The 14,431-nt window shown below is 38.8% G+C and overlaps 1 protein-coding gene across 2 annotated transcripts in view; it reads left to right on the top strand.

The window, feature by feature from the left end:
- The window catches only part of LOC149083872 (sushi, von Willebrand factor type A, EGF and pentraxin domain-containing protein 1-like), a 440,661-nt gene that overhangs the window by 286,808 nt on the left and 139,422 nt on the right, over positions 1-14,431 (top strand). The gene's annotated exons all lie outside the window — the stretch shown is intronic.

Genomic DNA, 14,431 nt, shown 5'->3' with positions numbered 1-14,431 from the left:
AGAATAATTTCAATTCTTCAACAAATAGGTTTTTGTTGAATGTTGGAAATCCAGCACTTTGTTTGGTTCTTTTACAAAAGAGGCGACAGCAACAAAGGCATATTTTAACACAGGGATATACCTATTATTTTAAATTTCAATTACGTGGAAAAATATCCTTGGGGAAACAACAGGTACGAATGTGAAAAACCATTGCAAAATGTACGGGGTGGTCATTAAATAACCTCGCCGTTATACGAGAGCTTCCGGTGGCCCTGAAAATGAACGAATGCGGAAGAAATTCAAAATTTAAGCTATGTACTCGAGGTTGTTTAGAGAAACTGAAAAATTGCTCCCGCGATTACGGTTAAAACAGCAAAGTTTCGAAAAATTCAAATAGTAACACTAATTTTAACATGCATTGCAAAGTAACCACCGCAGTAAAAAACCATGAATTTCGTTGGAACATCACCTGTGGCACCACAAACGCCGACGCAGGGCACAGATAAAAAAATATCTGGAAACGACCAATGCAGATCACATTTCTTCCGTAGGCCATAAGTCCCCCACCTATTAGGTTAGAGCCCCAACTCCTTGATGAGATCATCATTCCTTGTCTGCGTCCTGCGATAGCGTTAATTGTGCTACGGGTACCGTTCCAACGCCATTTATGGCTCACTAGCTCTCACCCGCGGCTTCGTTCGAGTTGATTTGGTAATCTCAAAATTGCTGAACGATGAATCCTTATCCTTCCCATTACATTTGAACCCCTCACGATCTCCTTGGGGATTGCATTTACAGAATTCCCGTCTTGTGTGGCTAGCTTCTATATTATAAAATATAATTTCAACGGTTTGGGCTCAACGACGATTGCCCCTTACAACTAACCAAAATGAAACTATACTGACTAAATTTCGTATTTATAACTTCAGCGATTTTGGCTCAGTAGCCCCCTCATGACCACTTCAGGGGTCGAATTTCGAAAAAAAATCCCCTTCTTAAGGGAGACTTTATGCCATGAAATCATTAAATAAAATTACTAACCAAATTTCATATTCGTAGCTTCAGTAGTTTCTGCCTGGTATGAGATTTTTCTACATATCGTTTGAACTACCTTTCTCTGGTAGGGGCTCTGTTAGTTGTCATTCGTTACTTACGGACCGACGCGTTTTTACGAACGATTAATATAGTATGGGAATTTAATGGTGCAACCATCAGAATAGTTCACTGAACACCCATTTGTAAAGAGGGGTTGGGGGGCATTTCGATGCGGGGAAAGTGGAAGATGTCTCCATGGTTGCCAGTACTCTCCCACCTCAAGGCGCGAATGCGAGCCGATCTCCCCGTTAAAAAGTCTCGCCACAGACAGCAGCAGACCTACAAACAGCACAAATTCAATCATAACACATCACTAACTTCACTTCTGAAATATAGATGGCAGCACTGAAAGATCAAACGCGACACTATGTATGCACTCAGACTGTTAGGTACACACACAGTTCCACCTCCGGCACAACTCACTAGGTAGTAAATCGCCCATAAATGGTGATAGACCTGCGTTGTGCTCGGTTTGAAAGAAAGAAAGAAAGTACGCTCCCACCCACACGGGTAAAGGGCTCATATCCACGAACGGACAGAACCCGGGCCATGTCTGATCTGACAGTACGCTCTCTTGGCGCGAATCGGTTTTTTGTCTCCAAGTCGTTTCTCTCGTTCTTTCGTCAGGTGTCGTTTTGCTCTCGAAACGCGGTCTTTGAAATTCGTAAAAAAAATGTCTGTTCAAATGGAAATTTATATTTTCTCTTGTAATTTTTCAGTTAAATAAAAAAAAAATAATATTTTTTTCACTGACAACCTTTTTCTTTTCTTCATTTGTGAGTGAAACACTTTTCCCGCTTAATGGGATTATCTCTATTTGACGAATAGGCGATAAATCTGGTAACCTTGTCTCAACATAAAGGCACGTTAGAAAGGGGGGGGGGGGGGAAGAAAGAGAAAAAAATTTAAAAGGAAAAAGTATGAAAGATAAGGTAGATAAGAAAGTTTTTTATCATCTTTTCACCCTCACCCTACGTGTTCTCTTTGGTATGCCGTTGACGATCGCTCTGACATGCACATAGTAGAAAACTACATTATATGTGTGGGAAAAAAATCATTAACAGGAGTATAGAAAGAGGAAGGAGGGAAATAAGAAGCAACTCTTCGTGCACAGAGTAACTATAAGGCTTCGCGATGGTGAAGAGAAAGGAAACAAAACGCGAACTTACATGGGCGTAATATCACGCGTTATCGTAAAGAGGTTTTAAGAGTCATCTCGTACCATCTCTAACAAGAAAAGGGTACAAAGGTATCATATTCAAAAAGTATCGAAAAAATTACCTCTAATTCTACTCATTTAAATATGCACCAAAATATGAAAGTATTTGGCGCAATTATTATGGGTCAATTTGAAAAAAATTGCAAATATTGATATTTTGAACAGCAATTGAGGCCAAGAATGAATTTAAAAATTACGCAAACCTGAAGTCTAAGAGCGCTGCTCCAAAAATGAAAGTTCACTGCTCCAAAATGGGTGAGTGACACGTGCATCCCTGTATAATAGTATTTATCATTTGCTTTCTAAGGGGTGATTCAAGTTTTACGGCAGCATCGATGGGGGGGGGAGGGGGTTTCCGATTTGCTGACTTTTGATGACAAGGGGGGGGGTTTGGATGATGCTTACGTCATCAACCACCCTATGCAAATATGAAATATTCTTAATGTCATCTTATTCGGTGCGCCAAAAAACGGGGAAAAAATCTTTCGATAGTTATTGGGCACCTGAACTAACATTCTCCCTATTGATAAGTCCCCTACAGATCCACTTTAGTGATCTCTACATGTTTCATGGATCCTTAAGGCCGATTAAGTGCTATGGAACTGTGCCAGGTCTCACTCAAATGATCCGTAATTATTCCACGGACCACTTCAGTGATCTGAGAATGTTCCGCGGGTGACTTGATTGATGTAGAACCGCACTGGGGCCCACTTAAGTGCTCTAAAACTGTGCCACATGTCACTCAAGGGAACTTTAAATGTTCCACGGATCGTTTAAGTGTTCTGACACTGTGTGGAGGGATACTTAAGTGATCTTTAAATCTGAAAGTGATCTTCAAGGCCTGCTTCAGTGATTTCAAAATGTGCCACGGGCCACTTAAATGCTCTGGAATTGTGCCACGGGTAATTTAAGCGATTTGTAAAGGTACCGCTTAGTTAAATTTTACAAAATTAGGTTTGAGGGGGCAAGCCTCATCAGATAACCTTCGGGGCAACCTTTGGTCTGCGGGTCAAGGGTGGGTCGCAATGAATTTCTTAAAGAGAAATTTTGAGTTATTATCCTTCAAATAGCATTGAAATTAATAGAAATTGATTATATAATAACATATAAAGGTGTTTTCTTTCGAAATTTCAATTTTTAAAAAAATATTTTTTTTTCGTCTGGGGGGGGGGAGGTGCAAGAGCCCTATGCCTTCCCCCCCTCCCGCGTTCGTTTCTGATCCCGCCGATATGCGTTAGGAGGTAAGATGCAGTGCTGACGACATTTTGCTGACAAGTGGGGAGGGCCGGAGGGGGTCAAAAATGGCCAAAATTTTGCTGACGTAATACTTGAACGGCCCGAAATTGGTGTAGTAATGTAGGATTTTTCTGATATGTAGTAACAACTACAAGTTGTTTTGATGAAAATATATAAACATAATTTTTGTTTTTGATTAATTATTAGTCTCTTTTAATTGGTATGTTGGATAAGATAGTATATACAGACATAATCACATTTATCCTTTTTTCTCATTGATATAATAATTGTAGGATTATATTGATATGTAGTTAATACACTGGAAATTGCCTTTGTAAAAAAAATGTATTAAAGAATATGGTTTTTTTTGAATAATATGTCAATGTGTAGTGAATTGACAGAATAATATGCGTGATTTTGTATAATAATGAAGTGAGGGTTAAAACATCACAATTTTTTTAATTTTTTTATTAAGCAATAGGGTTTCCACCTTTTGTTATAAAAGATGAAATAGTATATCCATGTTTTGTTTTCTGGTTAAGTCGGGGAAAATGATGATAATGGATAATATTTTCAGACATGCAAAACAGAGATAGATGAGAAAAAACTTTGGGGTGACTCCCTGATCAATGATCTATCTCACTTGTAATATTTAATAATTTGTAATATTTATGAAAAAAAAAGTAGAATGAGTATTGGATGAGATTTATCGATCCTACGTGTTGGCTGAGAGCACAGTTGATGGGTTTACCAACTTTTTTTTTTGGGGGGGGGGGGAGAGCGATCTTAATTCAAAAGAAAAATATTAACGTCCAGTAATAGTGGTCACGCCATTAGTAATCCCAAAGACGAAGGAGATGTAGATCTATAGTAATTAATACTGTTCTGGTGCTCTGTATCACTTAGTCATGGCCATGGCCATTCAAACAACAAGAGATTACATACAGCACAGAAAGAGAAACAACTAAAGAGAGAGTTTCTAGGGGGGGGGGAAGCTGGAGAAAAGAGGGAAAAGCAGGAGAAGATGAGTGTAGCCAAGCTGTTGTCATTTTTAATAATTTTTTTGTACCTTTAATAATTGCATACCGCCGCTACTTTTTTTGTTTTTCTGCGTTTCTGGGTGAGGTGAACGTACTAAAATGTTTTCATAGTTTTTTAGGGATCACTCCTTTGGATCCTTTCCTTGTAAGATGGCGAAAATACGGTAATTTTCTTATAACAACAAAGATTATTTAACCCATTAACGTATTCGTTTTAACATTAAAATGTATAGGACCAATTTCGACAGAAGCAAAACACCATATAAAAGTCGTATAAACGAGGTTCAACTGTGTATCGTACCTCCTCATTAGCGGACAAACTTTTTGGTCTCCCTTAGTGTCCTTTACCGAGAGGCTCCACTAATGTATAGACTGTAAACTTTGTAATCATTTCATATTCCACTCCACATGTCAGGATTTCAATTTAACCACTCATACTTCGTGGCACTAATCTAAAACCTTCATCCATAATAAATCGAGCTCACGATTTTCTATATCCAGGCACGCGGCGCTGTCTTTTGTGGCGCAGCTGGACATTTTATTACAGGCCATTTCAGCTCTCCCTTGAGGCATCATCAGGAAGTAAAAAAAAAAAGCACGGGGACCATAAAAGGAAAACAGTTTAAAGTAACTCGTGTGAGGCATTTATTCCGGTTTTATCCTAGAATGTTTCTGGAAGAAACGGGAAAAAGTTGAATTTGTGTTGTTTTTTTTGTATGGGTTTTTACGATAACCAAACCACTTTGATCCAAGTCTCCACAAGTGGAGCTGTAGTCTCCAAGATAGCGCCATTTTATTTTCCGTCGTGTATTTAAAGGTTTTATTATTTTCACTACGCATCGTCCGGGCTACTTAGAGATAAGGGTCGGGAATGAAATTTTTAAACTCTTTGAAAAAAATCGTGGTTATCTCGAAGTTACATAAATTTATTGTATAATACCCCTACAGCAGGCATCTTCAATCCGTTATTCGCCAGCACCCAGAGTGTTCGATGTTCGTGTCCGATTTGGTGCTCGCGAGCACTTGATCAACGTTTCATTTAAACACCTTATGCAAATTGCATTCAACTATTTAAATCAGCCGGATTTCACGCATTCTATAGCCACTGCAATAGGGGTCTTTTCAAGTCGCCTTAACGCATTCGTACGTCAAACATGACGTCAGAGTGCTCTTCTTTTGATGCATAATAAATTACTAATATGTGTGTACATTTATGATTTTAAATTATAAATGTACACGCAGCGCTCGCGACTGGAAAAAGGTTAAAGATTTCTGCCCTACCGGGTTATCCAGAACTCATGCGCCGGATTTTTTCGGTCTGAAATGCCGAAAATGTGTGTTCTGAGTGTGTGGGTGTGGTCCCTGACGTTCAAGTTGTCAGAGCTGTGCATGTTTTGTCTTCTGCTGGTGCATTCATCTGTCTTCCATATTTTGAAGTGACGGTGACAAATACTTGAATTTTTCATGCTATATAAGAATGAATCCAGGAGTGACTGGTCACGTCAGTGTAGTGTTACCAACAATGCGAGTATCCTAGGGATTTTGCAAGCACGCTAGTGACAAAAAGATTGACCCAGAGAGTGTGGGAGCATGAGAGTGGACAAAAGAGCTCAGCATTCTCGGACACACTTTTGATCGCTCAATCACCTGCTCCTGTGTCGTTTTTACTCAATTTCCTGTGGGCTTTGAGATTTTTTCCTTTTTCTTAGTAGCGTCGTGTGAGGGAGCACGGGCAACTCGACTCGTTCAAGTCGACCCAACTTTCTGGTCGAGGCTACTCGAGATCGATTTTAGCCCTCTAGTGTTTCCAGAGCATATATAAGTATATATGAGCGCTGTTTCGCGAGAATCTAGCCATCCCTTCTGCAATCTACGATAGAAATGACTATGGTTTGTCAATACCCGCTTTTTATGTGTTCAGTAACAGCGTCATCTAGTGGTTCACCGCTTGCGTTACGTCTATGCATTGCATGGTGTGGAGACGAAATTCCTTGATGTTCTTTCGACTCATGGATTCTGAATCGCCAGTATAGAGTAATATATATCCACTATTTCATTGTATTTTATGTTTTGAAATATTTCACCAGAAATATTTAATGTATTATGGAGGAAATTACTTATGTTTGGAGCTTTGAGAAGGATTTAGGAATGAGAACTGAGGACTTGATAGTTTAACCTGTCAAGTTGGTCGGGAATAATTTTGACTTGAATGTACTGTCACCAATTTGATCACATTTGTAACTTGGGGATGGATAAATTATACTGGGAAACTTTATTTATTTTCTTATCGCTGATTTCAAATCTGAAATCGATTTTTCTCTACAAGCTCTAGTTTTTATGCAGTTTGATATTATATACTGATACATGGTCCAGGGTACCCCGGGCTTTCGACTAACGACTTGCACCTAGTTTAGTTGTTTTAGTTTAATTGTACTACTACAGATTCACTAGTGTATTTCAAATTATCAGTCTGCAGCATCACGCCACACGTTGTCCAGAAACGATGCACTTTCACTGCCGTTCGCCGGCTCCACATCTACACAGACCATGGATGCTTGGCATACTACGTCGAGCGGAATCAAGAGAAAAGATAAGAAAAATGGTGAAATTCCTTGAGGAACATCCTGGGAAGATAAGGGATCCGTCTCCTCCAGCTCCTGCAACTCCGGTACCAGCATCTCCGTTAAGGAGATCGCCGCGTCTTCACCCTGACAGTGCGCTGGTAGCACTGTTTGAAGGCGGGGAGCAGGATGATTCCTAAATCTATAATCAAGTGTCCCGGAGATATTTTAAAGACCTTCAACTGTGATCAAAAGCGAATCGGACAGAGTGTACTGAACTGCCCGAGCGCAATGGGGTGCTCTGCCTTTCTATCAAACAATCCTCGATCAATCAAATTTATTTATTTATTTTATTTCAATTTATTTATTTTTATTTAATTTAATCAAATTTCTGACTGCGCCTTTGCGATATGATTTCATACAACTTTCCATGATTATTTATTATCCGTGCCCGTTGCACTTTGACTTTAACTTGATTGATTTGATTCTTCTTTTTACGTAATTCTTAATTTCCTTTCACTATATGTAATCTTTGACGTATCAATAAATAATGGTTTTGCCGGAGATGCCCTGGACCTCCCTCCTTCTGGGGGGGGGGGGGGCGTAGAGCTTACGTTGCTTTTTGCGACAGAGCCTGGGTGTCTCGCGGTTTCTCCAGTTTCCCCATTCGGTAGCATCAGTTTTATAAATTCATTTTCAGTGGCTACTACAGGGCTAGCATGTAGGGTGTGGCGTCAGGGAGAAGTGTACCAAAGTACACTTCAGTTGCAGATGCGATAAGGAAATGTCATGTTCTTCTCCCTCTTTAGTGTTATTTTCGGTGTTAGTTTTAAACTGAGAAGACAGGTGAATTTTGTGGAGATCTTTTTTTTCAGATCTGATTAATGGCTTCTTCAAGTAGAGATAAACATGTTCAAATAGTCCTAATGCATTCTGTTATGTATATGGTTGCTGCTACACACTTGTTCGTCAATGGCGTGATATTTCATTGTTTGTGAAGCGTGCCTATAAAGCTTATTTTGAAAATTAAATTTGGGGACCAAGACAAGAAATGCCCCCCCCCCCCTCATATTGTGTGTCATAACTGTGAGGAAATGTTTCGTGACTGGACAAAAGAAAAATGAAAGAGTTTGTCTTTTGGAATTCCCATGGTTTGGAGAGAATCCACAAATCATATAATTGCTATTTTTTCCTGGTCAACACAAAGGGTGCCGGCAAGAAAAGTCGGCACAGGATCTTCTAAAAAGATCAGCAATTGCGTAATGTATGTGTTCGTGATATCCCCACAACTGCCAGAAATAATTTCAATATTTCAAGACTCCACATCTGCTGATAGCGAGAATTCATCAGCCCCTCAGTACTTCAGTCAAGCAGAATTGAATAACCTAGCACATGATTCGGCCCTCTCCAATAAAAAAAGCAGCTGAGGTATTAGCATTCAGGCTACAGGAAAAGAATTTACTCGATTCCTATAGAAAAGTTTCTTTTGGTTACTACAACGCCGTTGGCTTTCCGTGGTGCAACATGAGTGTAAAGCCTCATTTCCTGTTTAGTCACCCTGATCAATTCCCCAAGAATCTCGGAGCTGGAAGAGATGAACAGCGAAAGAGTTTTCAAGATTTCAAGACGATGGAAGAGCGCTACCAAGGCCGCTGAGACAATAATATGAAAGCGGACTACTACTTGTTGGAGCATCAAAGAAGATTTCCCTTGTGAAGTACACAAACGCAAGAGTTATAAGAGCAAATTCTTGCCTGCAAAGTGCCAGAAAAAATAAACTCAGAAAAAAAAATCAAGCTATTTTGAAAAAATTCTAGAGCATACAGGTAAAAAAATTCAGATTTCAAATCTTAATTCAGATTTGAAATCAGTATACTCGAGGTAGGTAAGATCAAGTGTTTGTATAAATGCAACAAAAATTCTGTTCCCCAGTGTTATACATAATTAATGCTGTTCAACGTTAACTGACTTCAACCTTTCAGATGCAGTGGGCATTCATGGAATGTTTCCATGAAGCCCGTGGGCCAACAAGTCATGCTGCGGTACCGAAATTCAGACGATAGCGGGTTCCGAGGGCTCCGAGTCAAAGAAAGAGGGCTCTGTATTATTAGTGAATTTTATTTATTCTGAGGTTTCTTCACAAAATTAAATTTTGAAATATTTCTCGCAATAATTCTAGAAATATTTTTGATTAAATATGAGTTTTCATGAATTACGAAATATTATTTCGCAATTATTTTAAGATAATTATTTTCAATTATTTCCTGACTGAGGCGTACGCAGTGGTATGCTCGGGGGGGGGGGCTGCGAGCCGGCTCCTGCAAGCCGGACGAAAATTAGGAAAATAATTAATATTTCGATGAAAAATATTGAAATACCGAAAGAAAATGCCCTGTATTCCCTATATTATAACCAGCTTCTGTTAATTTGAATGTTTTTTGGACGTTGGTAACGCGAAATATCACGGAAAACAATTTTTTTAGCCCTTTCCAAAAAAAGTCGATCCACGCCTCTGGTTTCAGATTACTTTAGTGGTCCCGTGATACATTTATACATTTTGTGACTGTGCAAGTCTTTCCGTCACAGGGCCAATTAAGGTTGTGTGAAGAGGCACATGTGGCTCCGAGCCACATTGCATTGCAGCCATGCATTGAAGACACCTGCTCTAAAGTGGTATTGTTAAAAGCAATATACAGTAGATCACAGTCGAGTGCACTTATAACATTCCCCCGGATATAACATGCACCGTGAATATTACAGACGGTTGTGTATGTAAACAATGTGTAATCCTTGAAATTTGGCCTATTCACGTCTATATATTTTTACCTCTGTTATAACATACCCTGCTTTAAACATACACTGTGGATACAACATACCGAAAGAATGGTTTTTACCAGACCAGACCAAGAAAATAATTTGGATAGGCCTATAACATACTGCAAAAAAAAAACCCCCAGAAAATTGTAGTCAAAAAACAGACTTTTTTGCACAGCATTCATTGTATGCGGGTGATACCTTGACGTTTTCTCACAGAAATACCTGTTTTTTTTTTCAATAAACGAGAAATTACGTTGCCAAAATAGTTACATTTCTCATCAACATACAGATGACACTCGAAAATTTTAACTTCAGAGTCACCTGTCAGTAATAAATTTTACTATTTTGAGAATGAAATTTTTAGCGTTTAATAAAATCCTGTCTTTCCTTGCAAACCATGCTTTTTGAATTATTGAATTTTTACTTGCATTCGTTATTTTGTGATCCTTTTATGGATGGCGGTGATAAAACAACATTGTTGTAAATCGTTGTGGAAAAGCTATACTAATTCCCTTCTCGAATGACCTACCTAGAGGGTATGTTATAACCGAACTCGACTGTATTTGTCTCAATGCTAGAGAATTTTGAAGATTTTTATGAAACATAGCTTGAAATTTTGAGAAAGAAAATTAGAGCTTACATTGAAAATGCATAGCGTTTTCTTTCTCAAATACAATAAAGCTGTACTTGAACTTTAAAGTCAAAAACGTACAAGAAACTTCCTAGAGAGATCTAGTATATTATCTTACTTTTAACAGCATATACCGAATATAATCGTCTAAATGGAGGTATCGAAACGTGCTCCCTCTTTAATATTTAGATTTTTGTATATTCAACTATTCCCAAACAAATACAAACTCAAATGCAAGGTTTCCGAATCAATTACGCGGGTTTTTTTCTCCCCGAATTTTCCTGCATAAAAATGTCGAAAAACATAAGCTTTTCCTACTCATCTTTTCTCTTATAAGCATATAATATTGAATAATATTGAAGATGAGGAGAAAAACTTTTCCATTACCGAAGGTGATCCTCGAAGGAAAATAATAAGCTCAGAATATAGGGAAATTTGATTATTATTTTACGTAAATAAGATTATTATATTTCTTTCGCGGAAAAAAAATACCGGTTGATATTCGTTTCGAATAGTTTATATCATATAATAAGCATAAACGCATTATCAAAGTTATTTCACAAAGGATTCCTGTTTTTACTTAATAAAACGCTTGTAATGTGCAGCGTGGGCAAAAAGTCCGGAGAAACTGAGATGAATAAAAACCGTTTGCAGAGTTAGCATCTCTATGCCATGGGGATTTTTTAAAGACAGGGAAAAAAAACTCAAAACAGCCAATAGGTGGCGCTGACGTACACAAGTCAAAGAAAAGATACGCAAATAACGAACGGAATGCCTCCGAATTCGTTTATTGCAGCGTTCATGTGTTCCACATGACTACCACCACCATCACAGGGGTTATTTTTTTTCCTGTCCTAAAACATTCTCGTGACAGCGATGCTAATTGCGCAAACCGGTTTTTTTCGGTTATTTTTCCGGTTTTTATGAATTTTTAAAATTTCCACAAACTTTTTGCCCACCCTGTATGTGTCATATGCATTCATGTACTGCATATGTCACACACACACAGCAAATGCGATAAATCCGGGTAACATCCATAATCACCGACCATTTTGATAAGTGATAAATTTCCACAAATTCATCACTTTTATCGGTGATTATGTGTAATACCCAAGTGTCGTTGGTACACATGATAAATTGCACTAAACTCATCACATTTGCCGGTTATTATGCATAATCGTTATTTCGTATTGGTAAATATGATATGGTGACGAGACACGCGCCAGATCACAAAACCTTACAGCGATTTCACACGTGTCTGTGCGTAACATGCTTATTGTGTCATTCTCGCTCTCCTGGCACGTCCTGTATCCAACGTGACACTTTATTTCTTTCAAATCGCACACGGCCCATGCTCTATGGCAGCGGCTCTCACTCCGCTGAGTCCTTGGGGGCTCCTTGAGCAGTTCCCAGGGACTCCGCGGCCACTCGAGGATAATAAAATAAATCAATAAATTTGATTAAAAAAAACAAAAAAGAGGCCTAAGGGCATTGCCATATAAATAAAAAGAGTTAAACAGGGGCTCCGACATAGAAATTATAATTATACACCGAAAAGGGCTCCGCAAGTCAGAAAAGGTTGAGAACCACTGCTGTATGGAGTTAAAGCCCATTTTAGCCGTTGTCCTTGTCAAGAGGTGGGACCGTATCGGAAGGAATCTGCCAGCATCTCACCGATAAAGACACGTCAACGATCTGGCACGCGTCCGCAAGAATTCTTGACGGAAAATTCTCCCGGGACACTGATTGTATGAATCGTGAAAAGCGAACTACTGCGGACAGGAATACTGTAGAGAAATGCAAAGATTTCACTGACAGTGTTTTCCCGAAAAGTCGCGTTCCTGATTGTTGACGTGTTTTTTGTCAGCGGCAAGCAAATTACAGAGTCTGCTAAGGGTGTAAGAACGCCACAAGAATCGTGTTTCACATCGGGACTGTTGAAATCACTCTAAAGACGGGTCAAAACCCACCACACAATGCGATGCCGAGACACGCAAAAACCAGTTATTGACGTAATAATCCCCTCATCCACACCTCAAAAACTGGTCTTATCCGTTAACTGCCGACGAAATCTTACACGATCCGCTCCCAAAGTGCCATCCTTTTCCGATCACAGAGAGTAAAGACTCATAAATAAACCCAATGCAGTTAACGCACACACTCACTATGGCGCATATATATACGCCCGTATAAGGGGTTAACTACACGTCGTAGCGATGTGGGTGTGAAACCGGCCTAAGATTTTCGATCCACCACGCTTCTTGTCGGAAAATACTCTTGGTACAGTCATTGGGATTTCGGAGCATTCCCGTCTGCCGCATTATAAATGAAATTCATCAGTGTATGTATTTCATGATTCGTGAAACCTCCCTCTGAAATAAAATAAAATGACCTGGATTCACATTTATTGAAATGAGACTGACAACGACTGACTCACAACGCGGAGCGAAGACGAACCGCTGTGTGGCTGTTTCGGGAATGTTAACCAGCGAGACGAATCATACCCTCACGTGTGGATGAAGGTTTTGCCATAGACATGGGTGTATGATAGCCTATTTAGAGCTTGTAACACCTCTGTAGCTGTTGAAATGGTCAAAGAAACGCCGAATATTTTTTCAAAATATACACGATTTCCCATGTGCCTACGGCCTAATGTGTCACTAGTCATGGATGGGCATCTTCGAGAACCTCCTACATCATGGGTTTTTAACGTGTGGGTCACTATCGAAACGTGGGTTATCTGGCTTCCGAGGTGGGTCGTTGTCAAAAAATCCAAACAATCCAATTTCGTAACCAACCAAGGATGATCTATGGGCTTGATCTATGGGCACCGACTCAATCTTGATTCGCGATTGAAGAGTCGAACGAATCCACTTACAGCGAGAGATTCTTGAGCTATTAAACCAGACCCCGCACCTCGTCCATATTCCATATTGCGAATTGGTACATTTTGGAATGTGCGTATCCGTGTTGCGAACCTGACGTATAGTTTGTTTTAGCGTAATGCTTGTTTTGTGTAGTGCTGCCATCTTGACGCGAAGCTGATCTTGTTGTGGATTTTGTGTCGATGCTGAGAAAGGTTAAGAACCCTTGTTCTACAACCTCCATGCATATTCTTCTTGTGTTTCGGTCTCAATTTTCATCGTTTCTGTGCAATAGCACTTGAAGATGGCGTTTGTAAATTCCAATTGCATTATCTCTGTGTATATTGCATATCCTGTGTATGATATTCATGTTACTATGAAGCATGACTGTAATAATATATGTGTTACGGTAAATGTGGTAAATCGGTTATTATAGGAAATAACCAGTTGTTATGCATACTTACCAAACGTCTTGATAAGTTTGATAAATATATGGCTTTTACCGGCGAATATGCATAATAACCAAGTGTCGTTGGTGAACTTGATAAATACAGTACTTAAAATTTATTGCCTTTATCCATGATTATGCATAATATCCTGTGTAATTGGTAAATTTGATAAGTATGAAAAAAACCCAAATGAGTGTATGTGTGATAAATATAGTCGGACCCCGATACAATGATAACAAATGTTACGATATAATGATACAATACATGTATGAATTATCATGTATAGTATATAATATAATATAATACGATTCATCATGTTTACCAATAATGTGACGCTTGGTTATTACACATAATCACCGGCAAAAGTGATAAATATTTTCAGCACTAATTGAATTTATCAACGACACTTGAGTACCATGCATATTAAAAGGTGAAATTAGAAGTTATAAATTTAGAAAAAATTATCAAATTTACCACAATGCTTGGTAAGTATGCATAATAACCGATAATTACGTATAATAAATGCATTTATCACAT

The sequence above is a fragment of the Pholcus phalangioides genome, unplaced genomic scaffold (genome assembly GCF_987345545.1).
Source record: "Pholcus phalangioides strain wild (caught in Gottingen) unplaced genomic scaffold, Ppha-v1.0 ptg000008l_1, whole genome shotgun sequence".
Classification (NCBI taxonomy): Eukaryota; Metazoa; Arthropoda; class Arachnida; order Araneae; family Pholcidae; genus Pholcus; species Pholcus phalangioides.
Note: the sequence above shows the minus strand (reverse complement) of the source record. Positions and strands in the feature narration are given on the sequence as shown.